Here is a 12,994-nt window from a genome sequence, read left to right on the forward strand (position 1 = left end):
AAAAAGGCAGGAAGAGACGATAAAGACGATAATTAAAATGAGGTCGACAGGTTTAATTTATCCTGCCATTAATTGATTTATCATTTATCGCACAGACCTATATGTACTTGAATATAAATGTTATGAAACTTTTCACAGGGTTACATTTTTGCAAGAGAACTTTATTTTTTAAAAGCTGATGAAAGCACATCATGAAAGCCATGTTAACAAAACAAAAAAAGAACAAGTCCAGCTTAGCAGCTGATGCAGTATAAAATCATAAACTGTGAACAGAGTTAGGCAGTGTTTCTAGATGAAGTAAACTATCAATTCTACATCATGAATCCGGAGATGTTTAAGCATGCTTACTGTGCTCACTTCGTTGCACGATATATTCTTTGTTTAAACTTTGCACTGAGCCAGCTGCTCAGTTATTTATTAAAGTGAAGACACATTCTCGACCGCTGTGGTGCGGTCCATTGCAGCGCACAATTCCAGCTTATTCTTCTTCAGTCAGCAGACTGTGAATCAAAACTAGGCTACTATGACGGACCAAAACTGACATAATAAGAAATAAAAGCATAAATACTTATTTAGTTGTTCCTTGTCCTTACACGTGAGTTTCCGTCATGGTAGAACAATTTCACACTGATTTTGACTTGATGGGTCACATGACCTAGAAGCTATCGAAGAGAAATACTACATTTAAACTAAAACAAAATAGGTAACGAAAATAAAAATTCAGATAAAATAGAATAAAAATGCATGTCCGTCATATATACAGTTTAGTACCATAATTACACACTTTCTAGTCTATGTGGCACAATATGGAAGCTATTGAAGAAAACATTACATTATTTAATATTAAAATTATTTAAAACATTGAATATGACTTGACATTTTAATAGAGGGTAATGTGTCTCATGTAAAAGCATGAATTACCACTTTTTTGTATCAGTTGGTCACAAGACAAGGCATTTATTAACATTTGTTTGACAGGAGTGTTTAGTTCGGAAATTTGTTGACAGTCCCTAAGTGAACCTCTGAGTGCCGAGGAGGGAGCAGGAGAACGGCTGGCTGAAATTAGCGTTCATAAATCAGATCAACCTTGAGCTAAACGCCGCTTGCGCGGCGGATATTGGAATATCCAACTCGAAACTAACTTCACTGCAGTCGGTAACACAAGGGAATGCTAAGATTAGCTTAACACTTTTGGATCAGACCAAGTCATGCTGGCAGCTACTACTTTACAACAAGACAGACTTCACTTTGCAGAAGAAATAGATACATGTGTATTGTTCTTCATAAATCAAGGACCAACAAGAGAAACTGTCTTTTCCTAAACAAGCAAATGTGCTGAAGAGCCGGTGGAGTGTTCAGTGACCCAGTGGGATTGGACCTCTGGAGCCTTAAATGCAGCCTGACCTTAGATTGTTTTAAGATGACCTGGTACTAATGACTCCAACTGGATTAAAACCTCATTAGGCCTCATCGGCATTCTGGACAGTAATGGCTGCGACAGTGAGAACCCAAGACCTTGGAAAAAGACTGCTGTTGTGACATATCTCCTCATAATCCACCCAAAACACAGTCAGCACAGTCAGCCGGTCACAAGGACGATTAAGCTTTCACTCCCCAGACACAACAAGCCTTTAGCAGAGCTTGACTTCATGAAATTTGACTGCATTGACAGCCACCACTCAAACATGTCCTCTGAACTGTTTACCAGTCTTACCCTGTTGTAGTTTTAAAGGTGCTAAATTAAACCTGGTTTATTTTCCTCACCAGCAGATGTCTTTGTCCACTAAATACATACAGAGAAAACACAGCTGTGGACTAAAATACATAGTTTTTCAAGAACATAATTCTGTCTTTGCTGCATTATTAGAACTTGGGAAACTCCATGTACATGAGATGTATATTATGAACACAGAATGATCATTTCTCAATTAACCTTTAGATTCATCAGTTTCCTGATGTGATTAGGATTTGATAACTTGAAGAACTAGATGTTACAATATGCTTCTTTAGCTGTGCATCAGTTTTCCCACTGAGTCAAGTAGACTGGGTTCAGTTTGGCACCAAACTGCAACATTCACATCTCTCCGAGCAAGCAATTTTCTTGTCAAATAAACTAGAGTTCCATTAAAGCAGATTAAATGGGGCTGGTGTCAATTAAACCCTAACCTTTGGAGATGGTTATGCAAAGAAGGATTTTTCATAGGATCAAGAACATTATGGACAACCCTGACCATCCTCTTCATGATGCAAAGCAGATTTGCTGCAAGAGTGGATTGATTTGCTACACAATCAATCCACTCTCGATTGTGTTAAAAATACTTTTGAAAGTGTTATTTGTGATAGAGTTGAATCAACATTCTCAGTAGTTGAAATTTAACACACATCAGTGATTTACCCAACACTAGTGTATAGTGTCAAAAGTTAACACTAAGAATGTGTCAATTTAACACAGAATAGTGTTAAACATAGATCAACATAGAAATCGAAGTTTTCAAATACTACTGGCAGGGTGTTCTATGGTGACACAGGGGTTAAGCACAACCCCCATATCTAAGTCTTACTCCTTGATGCAGCCATCGCAAGTTTGCTTCCCAGCATTTGCTGCATGTTTTCCCCCTTGTCTCATTACCCATTACTTCTGTCAATTCACTATCAAATAAAGGCCACAAGGGCCAATAAAAACACCAACACAAGTTGCAGGATATAATCTACTTTTATTTCAAAACAACATCAAACAGCACTGACAGCAACAAAAGTCATACATTCATGGTACTTTGCACTGAAGGTAAAGTGTGCTTTGAAAGTTCATCAAAAGTGGCCATGGATGGTCTTGTGTGCCATGGGTGGACAGGGATGGTCTTGTGATCACTGATGGTGAAGTGTCTTTGGTGCTGCTCTTGTTTTGACCAACATGGAAGAGCTGTCCTGATTCCACACCCATGAGGAAGGCTTTAACACTGGCTCCCATCTTTGACAAAATGCTAAGATGACAAATAATAAAAATTATTAGCAATATATAGAACAACTACATTCAAATAGCAAAATAAGCCAATAGGAAAGTGCTTCTACAAAGAAGTAGGATCATTACAATAACCACATACCTGCACATATCCAACAACATAGTCCACAGTTTGACATTAGCTGTTTTGGATTCTTCTTGTGGTCTTTGGACTCATGAAGAAGCAAGTGAACCAACAGAAGAGTGCCTGGAGGAAAAACAAGAAAAATAGCATTAGGATAATAAATAAATATTTTAAAGAGAAGTGTGAGCAAAACTAATCAGACCCACCTGTGTGTGTCACCATCATATTCATTCAAAATACTATGCCCAGAAATAATTACCATGAACACAACTCAGACAATTAAGTATCACATAATCATTAGGTATAAAAATTAGTCAGCTTACAGAAACATTTTGGACAGCATTAAAAGTCTTGCCAACCTTTCTGAAGAAATGTGTTGAAGTCGTCATAACAGGCTTCAGTCACCAACATGACGTACTAATGAAGAAAAAATATTTTGGCAGTGTTTAGATAAGGCACAGGTACAAAACATCGGAGTTGAATGGCTTAATTGCCTCTTCATTGTATAGATACGTTCTCCAGAGTCCTGCTCCAGGACTGGAGTTTGACACCTGTGACATAGATCAAGCCACCAGTCCAGCACAGTCACTCTCCCCATTTTGCAGTCTACAGCCAAAAGCTTAAAGAAAATGACTAAATAAATGCTAAGCTAAATAATGTTAACTCAAATGGCCTCCAGATTTTTCTGACAGTTTTAATGCTCGGTTAACCACCCAACACCTCGTGCTACCTTCTTGGCTAGCTTTAGCTGCTAATAAAAATAATAAAGAGTCATATATACCGTGATATCCAAATAAATAAACGTACGAATCTAAGTGAACAATGTATATGAATCGATACTCTTGCGCAAACTGAAAATTAATGCATCCATAAAAAATAATCATAAACATGATAATTTTAACGTGGAACTTACCTTGTTATGATAAGCTCCAGACAAGACGCCATACTGCTGTCACGTGTTTGCCACTTGGGCAAACATGTGACATCACAAATACGTTACAATTGTTACAAACAAAAGAAGTAGTATTCAACCAAAACAACAAAAAAAAACACGTCAAACAAAAAAATCAGTATTCAATCAAAAAAAAAAAAAAAAAATTAGGAGTCAGATTTGGTTCACAATTATTCAATCAAAAAAATAATAATAATAACAATGTCAAACAAAAACAGAGTTGTGATCAAAACTTTTGGATTTTCAAAAAGAAATGTTTCAAACAAAAAAAATATTTCAATCAAATTGTAAGAATTTTTTTTAACAAAAAAAAAATTTGCTTTAAAAACTTTTTTGTAAATTGAAATCACTTAATTTTTGTTTGAAACTTTTATTTTTGCATATCAGAATTTTTTAGTTGACAGTCTAAGTTTTTGGTTGAGATTTTAATTTTTTTGATGCTCCTGTTTTTTGGTTGAACTCAACATGTTTTGCTTGCAAATCTCACATGAACATCCTGGGCGGGGCTTAAGAACGAGCAATGTAAAACGTGTTCTGATTGGTTAGCGCTGACTAAAGCGGATGACTCCCTGAGATCTCAGAACTCTGTCCCGAACTGCAGGGCTTTGGTGACGGGACACAGAATGAGAATGGTAAGTAATCTTCACAAAATTACACCGTTTAGCAGCTACTAAAGTGTCCACCCTGTTTCAAAGAAGAAATCTTACACAACTTATGACGACAGTCACATATTTTGTCTGCCGCGATCCCCGGTAGCATATTGTGCTAGCTAATGTTAGCACTAGGTAAAGTACATAAACTAGGCTTGTGTAATATTCGCCTGTCTTTATATTGAATTTGTTAACCAGTGCACCTCTGTCGAGTGGCATTAACAAATCTATGTTAGTGTTAATTTAGAAATCAACACTAGACAGAATTGCTTGTATTTAACTCTTTGGAATAACACCAACTCTTAGGGAAACTAACACTCATATTGTTGAATTAGACTAAACAGAGTTGAATTAACACTGTATTTTTAACATACAACACCAACACTGGAAATCTAACTCTTTTGATTTTGCTGTGTGTCTTGTAAAGGCAGAGCATCTTCAGTCAGAGGCTTCTTCAGTTTCTGTGAAGTACAGACTGCTACAAAAAATCTTTCTTGTCAAAAGCCATCACTATCTTCAATAACCATGTAAAGAATCTAAAATAATGTGCTACAACAACATTTAATTTCCCTTTGGGATTAATAAAGTATTTTTGAATTTGAAATTGAAATTTTTACAATGTCCTTGATTTCATTAGGTGCAGAGCAGGACATCCAATAAAACAAGAGCTAACATAAACATCAAAAGTTTAAGGGACATAGATCAATAAAACAAGTCTTTTTGGAAATGTATTGTTGTGTGTCATGAGTCAAATTTTTGTAGATTAGCTATCTATTGCCTATCACTGCTTGTAGTCATGGGGAGAATGCAATCATTTGTTTTACCACCTCAAAACAAAGAATCTGCTTTGATACCATCAATGCAGCTGACCACAAGTTCCAGTCACAACTCTAGGAAGAAAAAGCAGGATTCAAAGCAGACAGTCAATATAGTCTATATAGTGTGTTTTTATATAGAGATATATTTTTTATTTATTTATTTAACTTTGATTTAACCAGGTAATTGTCATGATCCGTGTTTCTGTGTGTTTATTTTTGAGTTTTTCTGTGTGGTCCTGTTTCCTGTATCTCTGTCTCTGCGTCTTCCCCGTTGATTGTTTCCCAGGTGTGTCTCGTTCCTTTGATTACCCCTGTGTGTATTTAGTCCCACCTGTTGTCTGTGTTCTTTGTCTGGTCCTTGTCTAATGTCTGTTCGTCTGCTGGCACAGTTGAACTGTGAAGTCGTGTCGGCATTAGCTCGTTGTGTCAGTCTTTGTATTCAGTTGCTACCGGTGCTGAGCCTCTGTGTTTCTGCTCTGCCGTGCTGCCTGTCATCTGGACTGTTGAGCTTATTATCTTCATCATTAAACTCATCATCATCTTCACCATAACCTGGGTCTCTGCGTCAATCCTCACCACCAAAAACCACACCTTATGACAGTGATCACCATTGAGATTAAGCTGCTGCCTGTCATTGCCAGGTTTCTCTTAAAAGTAGATTTTTTTTTAAGGGAGACCTGCTAATAATGGGCAGCAGTATAAAACAGCTACAAACATTACATACGAATGACATCCACAAAAACCAGTTAAAATAAAAATTTTAAAACACATTTATGTGTTTTAAAAACATTCTAGTTAATTATGTGATTTTTTTCTATTGTAAGCTTTACACAAAAACCATATTGTGAAATATATCATTACAGCCACTCATCACAATAGATATACATTTTATGTCATATTGCACATCCCTACCTATCAGTCATATTTTATGACTTTGGGAGGAACCCAAAGTAGCTGAAGAGAATCTACACATGTATGGGTAGGACATGCAAATTCCAGGCAGAAGACCCCAGGCTAGGATTCAAACACAGGGCCTTCCTGCTGTAAGGCATTAGTAATAACCACCAGGCATGTGTTTAATAAATCAGTGACTTGGCAAATGAATTTTCCTCAAGTGGTCCAAAAACCCACCTTTATAACGAATGTTATGTCATTTCAGGCGATGTATGTTTCAGGATGTAAGCAGGTTCTACACCATTACTGTATCAACTTCCTGGACTGAAAGGTCCAGTATATCCATGTGATGATAACAGACAGAACATTTTATGGCGTCTTCTATATCTAGTGAAACATTAGACAAAAACAGAAAAGCCTTGAGCTAAACTCACTCACCATGCCTTTACTGTTTGTGAACTGTAACATTGCATCATGGGGGGAGTGGATCTGACCAATATTCAATATCTTTTCTGGTTTCTAGCTAAATGTATTTTTATTTCTTTAGCCCCAGAAAAAAAATTGTACATTATATTATTTTCTTGGAAATGTTGTGCAGTGCTTGATTCTGCATGTTGCATTATAAGACTCTGTAGCGGTTTTGGCTGTAAGTATAAAACATAAAAACATAAAACAATCAAGTTAAGAAAATATTTGTTTTTATTAGAATCTTTGTTAGAATCACCAGTGGGAACATTTTTGGCTCCCCTTTCAGTGCATTCTACTAAATGCAACATAAACCATGTTTTAAATTATCTTCAAAAGCTTTGATCTGAGTTTGATCACTTTCATTTTTCCACTCTGAATAAATGTAGGTGTTCACATATTTTCATGGCAAGATTATTCTGCTGAACTAAAAGATTCACAGATTGCTCTTTTTCACATCTAATACTTGCCAGAGTAGAAGCTTTTACAGTACCGCAGAGCTGCAATGGAAGTGGGCAGCATGATGAAACTTTCTACTTTCAGAGCTGAAGCCCTTGTAACTACAGCAGCAGTTGTAATGACTTAGCCCATTACCACTTCCTTCTCAGACCTCAGCTGGAAGCAGAGAGCAGAGTCCAGGTGTTTCTGTCCAGGTCATGAGATCAGGGTCCGCACAAACGGTTTTCAACAAAAACTGAAAAGCAGTCTTTTTCCTTTAGGCTTTAAAATGAAGGTCACAGCTGTGGTTTGGCTATTTTTATAGGAACACTCCTTGAGTTCTGTTCGATGCAAATAGTGAATCACTCAGGCAGAACTATATGACAGCATTTAATGACTGAGTTGATATCATGGAGACCAGTCAGCCAGCCACTCTAACACTTTTCAGCCTACCTGTGGGGCTTAGCGCAGCGGAAAATTGTATAATTGTTATGCTGATTTTAAAGAGACTGTTTGAGAAAGCATTTGTGCATTCATTTTTGCAAGATTAGAAAACGTGTTAGTGACCCCAAACACTTTCCCCTGTAAAGCTAACTGATCCAGAAGTCAGTTCTCACCGTGCTCTGCATGTGAATATCTTGTGAATATATTAGACAGTGCATTTATTAATATTCCCTGCTTTTACTCAGCTTGGCTGATTTTAACTCTGAGGAAACAGGCAGAACGGTGATAGTCCATGAGTGTCTCTGTCTGCCTCTGTTCTCGCCTCATGAACCATACATCAATACAAACTCATATTCACGGATGTTTTCACAATATGCTTGTAGATCTTTAATGCCTGAGATCCCTCCTATTTTTAAACTCAGTAAATTGTTGGCATTTAGGGGCATTTTTCCTCATGCATTTTAATTTGAACATACGGCTTCCTCTAGAGAACATAATCAAAATCTTTTGTCTTAAAAACAGGCAGTACACATCTACTTTACTGAGGGATAATGGATTAGACACATGGAGAAAATATTTTTTATCATTTTATACTCATAAAGATTTTCTTTTTTCCATAACTGTGTGTTAACATAGTTAGGTTCCAGATTCTCCAGCTGGCTTTGCCTATCACATGTTTCACACACTTACGGCTATTGTTGCATTTACAGCACAAGTCTATTCCCTTCCACTGCCGACAAACATGCATTTATTGTTGAAGGGAGCCTAGTTATGAGACTGAATGCTTTTAAAACATCATCTGTAGATGCCAAGGAACAAAGGACTAGTGACAGTTTGGTCCCTGGCTGGGCTGACACTAACAAAATATGACAGAATGGAGATTACCTCTGCTTTGTGTGGTGACTCCCACAACAGAGCAGAAAGCGACTGCTGTTAAATGTCAGCAGCTGAATGGAAAGGGGCATTTTAGCAGTTCTCCTTGTGGAATTTCCCTCAAAAACTAGATTTTTGCTGTTGATGATTCTTTTTGAGAGGAATACTAGAAGGAAGTTTGTCACCGTTACTGCAGTTTGCCTTGACATACTGAAATAAGAGCTTCGTCGGGTTAGGTTGTAATCATTAGGAGCTAAGAAATTCATATTGAGAAAAGATTGTTTTTTGTTTTGTTTTTTTGTGTGTGTTTTTTTTATTTATCTGAAAAAAAAATTAAAAAGACCTAAATCTAAAGCACCCTTGAAAAAAATTAAAGGGTATAAATGTAACTAATTAACAGATTTAGCAAAGATATAATTTCATTCACATACTTTCATCCATATCACATTTGCAGCTTCATAAAAGGTGGATAATTAAAGTAAATGAACTGCTTGTTTTTTATTAGCTAAATGAACCACTTGCTAGTCTGGCTAGTCTGCTTCTACCTTCTCTTTTTTAAGGACTCCAACTGTAAAAATAGAAGTTTGTCCTTTCAATTTTAATATGAGCCAAGCATTTTGCTGAATTCCACATAACGGCTCATATTTGCAGCCAACTATGAGCATGAAGAGCATATGTGGACCGGGGGACTTGATCTGCCTAAAACTGCTTCCCATCTGTATGGCTCTGGGAGTCAGCCAGTCTGAAAGCACCTTGTTCCTTGGTTCTAACAAAGCTTCATTCACTCAGTGGACAACACGCCTTCCACATGCTAACTCCCTTTAAAGCTACAGTGTGTTTCTAAAATATGTCTAAACTGGAGATGTCAATCATTTCAAATGGTATTCTGATACACTATATTGCCAATAAAAATATTCACCCACCTCCCTTGACTCACATATGAGCTTAAGTGACATCCCATTCATTTCAATATGACGTTGGTCCACCCTTTGCAGCTAGAACAGCTTCAACTCTTCTGAGGAAGGCTGTCCACAAGGTTTCAGAGTGTTTGTGGGGATTTTTGACCATTCTTCCAGAAGCACATTTGTGAGGTCACATACTGATGTTGGACGAGAAGGCCTGGCTCTCAGTCTCCATTCTAATTCATCCCAAAGATGTTCTTTCAGGTTGAGGTCAGGACTAGGTGCAAGCCAGGCAAGTTCATCCACACCTGACACTGCCATCTATGTCTTTATGGACTCTGGTGCAGTCATGTTGGAAGAGGAAGGGGCCAGATCCAAACTCTTCCCACAAAGTTAGGAGCATGTTGTCGAGAAAAGTCGAGCTCATCCCACTTCCCCATGCTGGAGATTTTAGTTTAATAATAACAATAAATAAAGTTATCTTTAAAACTGATTATACAGGTGACATCAAGACCCAACAGTAGAGTCAGACGGTAATAAAATTAATCTGGTTGTGTGTGTTGTTATAGTGTCCTGCAAACTTTGCTTTAATTCTACTTTTTTCTATTTAATCATAAAAAATCATAGTCAGACAGAAAGAGAGTCATGGAACAGGAAGAGCAGGTTTCCTGAAGAAAGAGGAAGTTTCCAGCCTGCAGTGGTTAAAAATAGTTCAGACTGCTCATTTTGAGCACTAAAGGTTTAAGGAATAAAATCTAGACAATTTTGAGTAATTGGATAAAACCCAGAGTAAAATACTTAAATTAATAATGATAACTTATGATTAAGCCGATAATTAATATTGGTTTAACCGGTGGTTGATGTTGGTTTGATTATAAGAATATTTACACTTACTCTTACACTTATGGAAGTATTTAAAGGAGAAAGAAGTAACTGTAACATGGTGTCAAATGATTAGAATAATGAATTATTATTGGTTTCTTTTCAGAAATGTCTGTAATAACTCACATTATGATTATAAGAGTAACTAATAAGTAATGATTATTATAATATTATAAATGAATGCTAAACCAGATAAACTAAAAGGTTATAAATGTGATTTTGACATTGAACTTGAAATGGTGTAAAGTGTGTAACTGTAACTAAAGGTCACTGATGTTGTGTTGGAGGTAGATGGTAGGTGAAAAGTCAGGGGGAAGGAGGAACTGATGGGAGAGCGGAGGTGTCTTAAGGCCTTATTGCTAAACTTTAAACGTACCTAAGAGAAGGTTAGACACAAGAGGGCTGTTGAGCAACTCGGGGACATTAGAACAGACATCAGGTGATAATGTCCAAAGATGGTGATGGATATGAGATTATCGGTCCAAGCAGTCAGCCAATGAGACAGGCACAGCAACAAAGCTAGCCAATGCAAATGCACTAAAAGGGTGGATAAACCCTTTATAAGGTGAGTGCAAAAGAGGAGTCTTTGGTTGGATCCTTCAGGCAGCTTCGAGCCAAGATCGAGATGGACAAAGAACTCTGCAGCTGAAGAAGAGCCGGAGCCACAGAGCCAAAGACTGTTCTGCATATGGGGACCAACCCGTTAGCCCCACAACATGTGGCTTCAAATTGCATTTCTCTCACCAGCTGGGTTCGAGACCCCAAAGACAAAGACCAAGGCAAAGATGAAGATAAAGACAAAGGCAAAGAGGAAGAACTGGTGTGTTCCTTCCATGAGACCAGCTCGTCTACATCTCGAAGGACCAGAAAGTTTGTGAGACGAAGAAAAAGGAGCTACAGAGCTGCAAGACAAGAAGGAGAGGGCCGCTACGAGCGTGAGGAAGTCACCCTGAGGCCCGAGATCTGCCGCTCTGACTCAGTACTCTTCCTGTACTAGGAGCCTCCTGCTGCTGCAACACCTTTTTCATCATCAGGCCAGTTCTGGGGTTCAAAATGCCAAACACCGTCCCTCTCTCAAAGTTTTCCTTTTTTAGTTCACAGTGTCAGCATTAGGGAAAGATAGGCTAGATTATTGATTTTACTTATTTGATTATTTCTGTTACTGATTAAGCTGTACTGACCCTTGCAAAATTGCCTTACTAATAAAATAATTAGCATTAAGAAAATCTAAAAGATGTTGTGGACATTCAGTTAATGAGTCACCTTAAAGTTCTTTGATGGTTGTAAAATAGCTATGAAGTTTGATTCTGGGAGGAGAAAGTGGAAAATGTTTTATAGGTTGCTTTTAGCCAAAACTAAAACAACACCCTTGGGACTCGCCCGAGTCACTAAAACCAACCTGGTTCAATAACAAGTGCAAGTTGTAATAAGAGAAAGAGCGACCGTTAACAGGTGTGCTCTGTGAAACTAGCTGATTCTGGGCTGCTCTATCTGGCTAATTCACAGAGTGAAAAAGGGTGGGACATCTGGATGGAGGTCGTCAGAAACCAGGCTAGTCTTTCTCGCACCCAGCTTAAACAGAGTTTACTTCAGTTCTGGGTAGGGTAAATCTCGGCAGATTTAGGAAACTCAATTCATCCGTTAGACGGAGAGAGGGGAGCAACATCTCCCTCCTCTCAGAAGAGGAAGTAGAGAGAGAGAAGGGGGGGGGGGGGGGTGTTGTGCAACAACAATGTGGAACTGGGTCTATATTAATAATTGTATATTCACACAAAATGTGTTCCTTCATGTATTTGTCCGCTTATACTTGACTGTTGTTGTGTTCCTCTGTGTCTACTATAAGGGGTTTGGTCCTCCAGCTCCGCCTTACTTTCTTCTTCTTTTGTTCAGGGTCCTCCAGGACTATTATAAATATTAAGTTATTAATTTCCTCTTCGCTTTTGTTATTCGTTCCACTGGGGAGAGGCAAGTTTTATAATCCATTGTAATCCTTTCATTTATATTGTTCAAATGTTTATTTTTCCTTCTGTGTTAATGATAGGTGTTTAGATATTTTCATTTGAGTTGCTATTGCGCCTTTATAAGGTTTGATGCATGCCAACACTGTTATTTTGTATAGATCGGGTTGGAGAACTGGAGCACATGCTATGTTTTAATGCTAATATCTCCCCATTGACAGATTAAATAAACGTAGACCGCCTCCAAACCCAGACTTGGTGTCTTGTGGTTTGTCCGATCACCACATAACACACAACGCAGAAGTCCACCGGTCACACATGGAATTGTCCAAAATGTCTTGGTATGCTGAAGCATTCAGAGTTCCATTCACTAGAACCCCAGGGCAAGACCAGCTCCTGAAAAACAACCAACTCCATAATCCCCCCTCCACCAAACTTTTACACTTGGCACAATGCAGACAGTTGCCGTCAAACTGGCAACCGTCAAACCATCTGATGAATGAGTCTCATTCATCAGATTGCCAGATGGAGAAATGTGATCCAGCTGGAGGTGAATGTCAAGATAAATGCTGGTTTGGAAAAAGAAACGACTCTTCTTCAAAACAACGGAGAGGTCACATGCATCTCACCAAGCA

The 12,994-nt window shown here is 38.0% G+C and overlaps 1 protein-coding gene and 1 long non-coding RNA gene across 2 annotated transcripts in view; both read right to left on the reverse strand.

Annotated features, from left to right (window-relative positions):
• Positions 1–12,994, reverse strand: part of epha7 (eph receptor A7) — a 168,202-nt gene that overhangs the window by 58,352 nt on the left and 96,856 nt on the right. The window lies entirely within an intron of this gene.
• On the reverse strand, positions 2,695–4,869 carry LOC148153175 (uncharacterized). The gene is made up of 2 exons (XR_015761748.1): positions 3,102–4,869; positions 2,695–2,981 (listed from the first exon to the last, which is right to left on the reverse strand). It is a non-coding gene; the product is annotated as an uncharacterized LOC148153175 (long non-coding RNA).

The sequence above is a fragment of the Poecilia mexicana genome, unplaced genomic scaffold, assembly GCF_051168715.1.
Source record: "Poecilia mexicana isolate PSO_F unplaced genomic scaffold, ASM5116871v1 scaffold_21, whole genome shotgun sequence".
Taxonomy (NCBI): domain Eukaryota; kingdom Metazoa; phylum Chordata; class Actinopteri; order Cyprinodontiformes; family Poeciliidae; genus Poecilia; species Poecilia mexicana.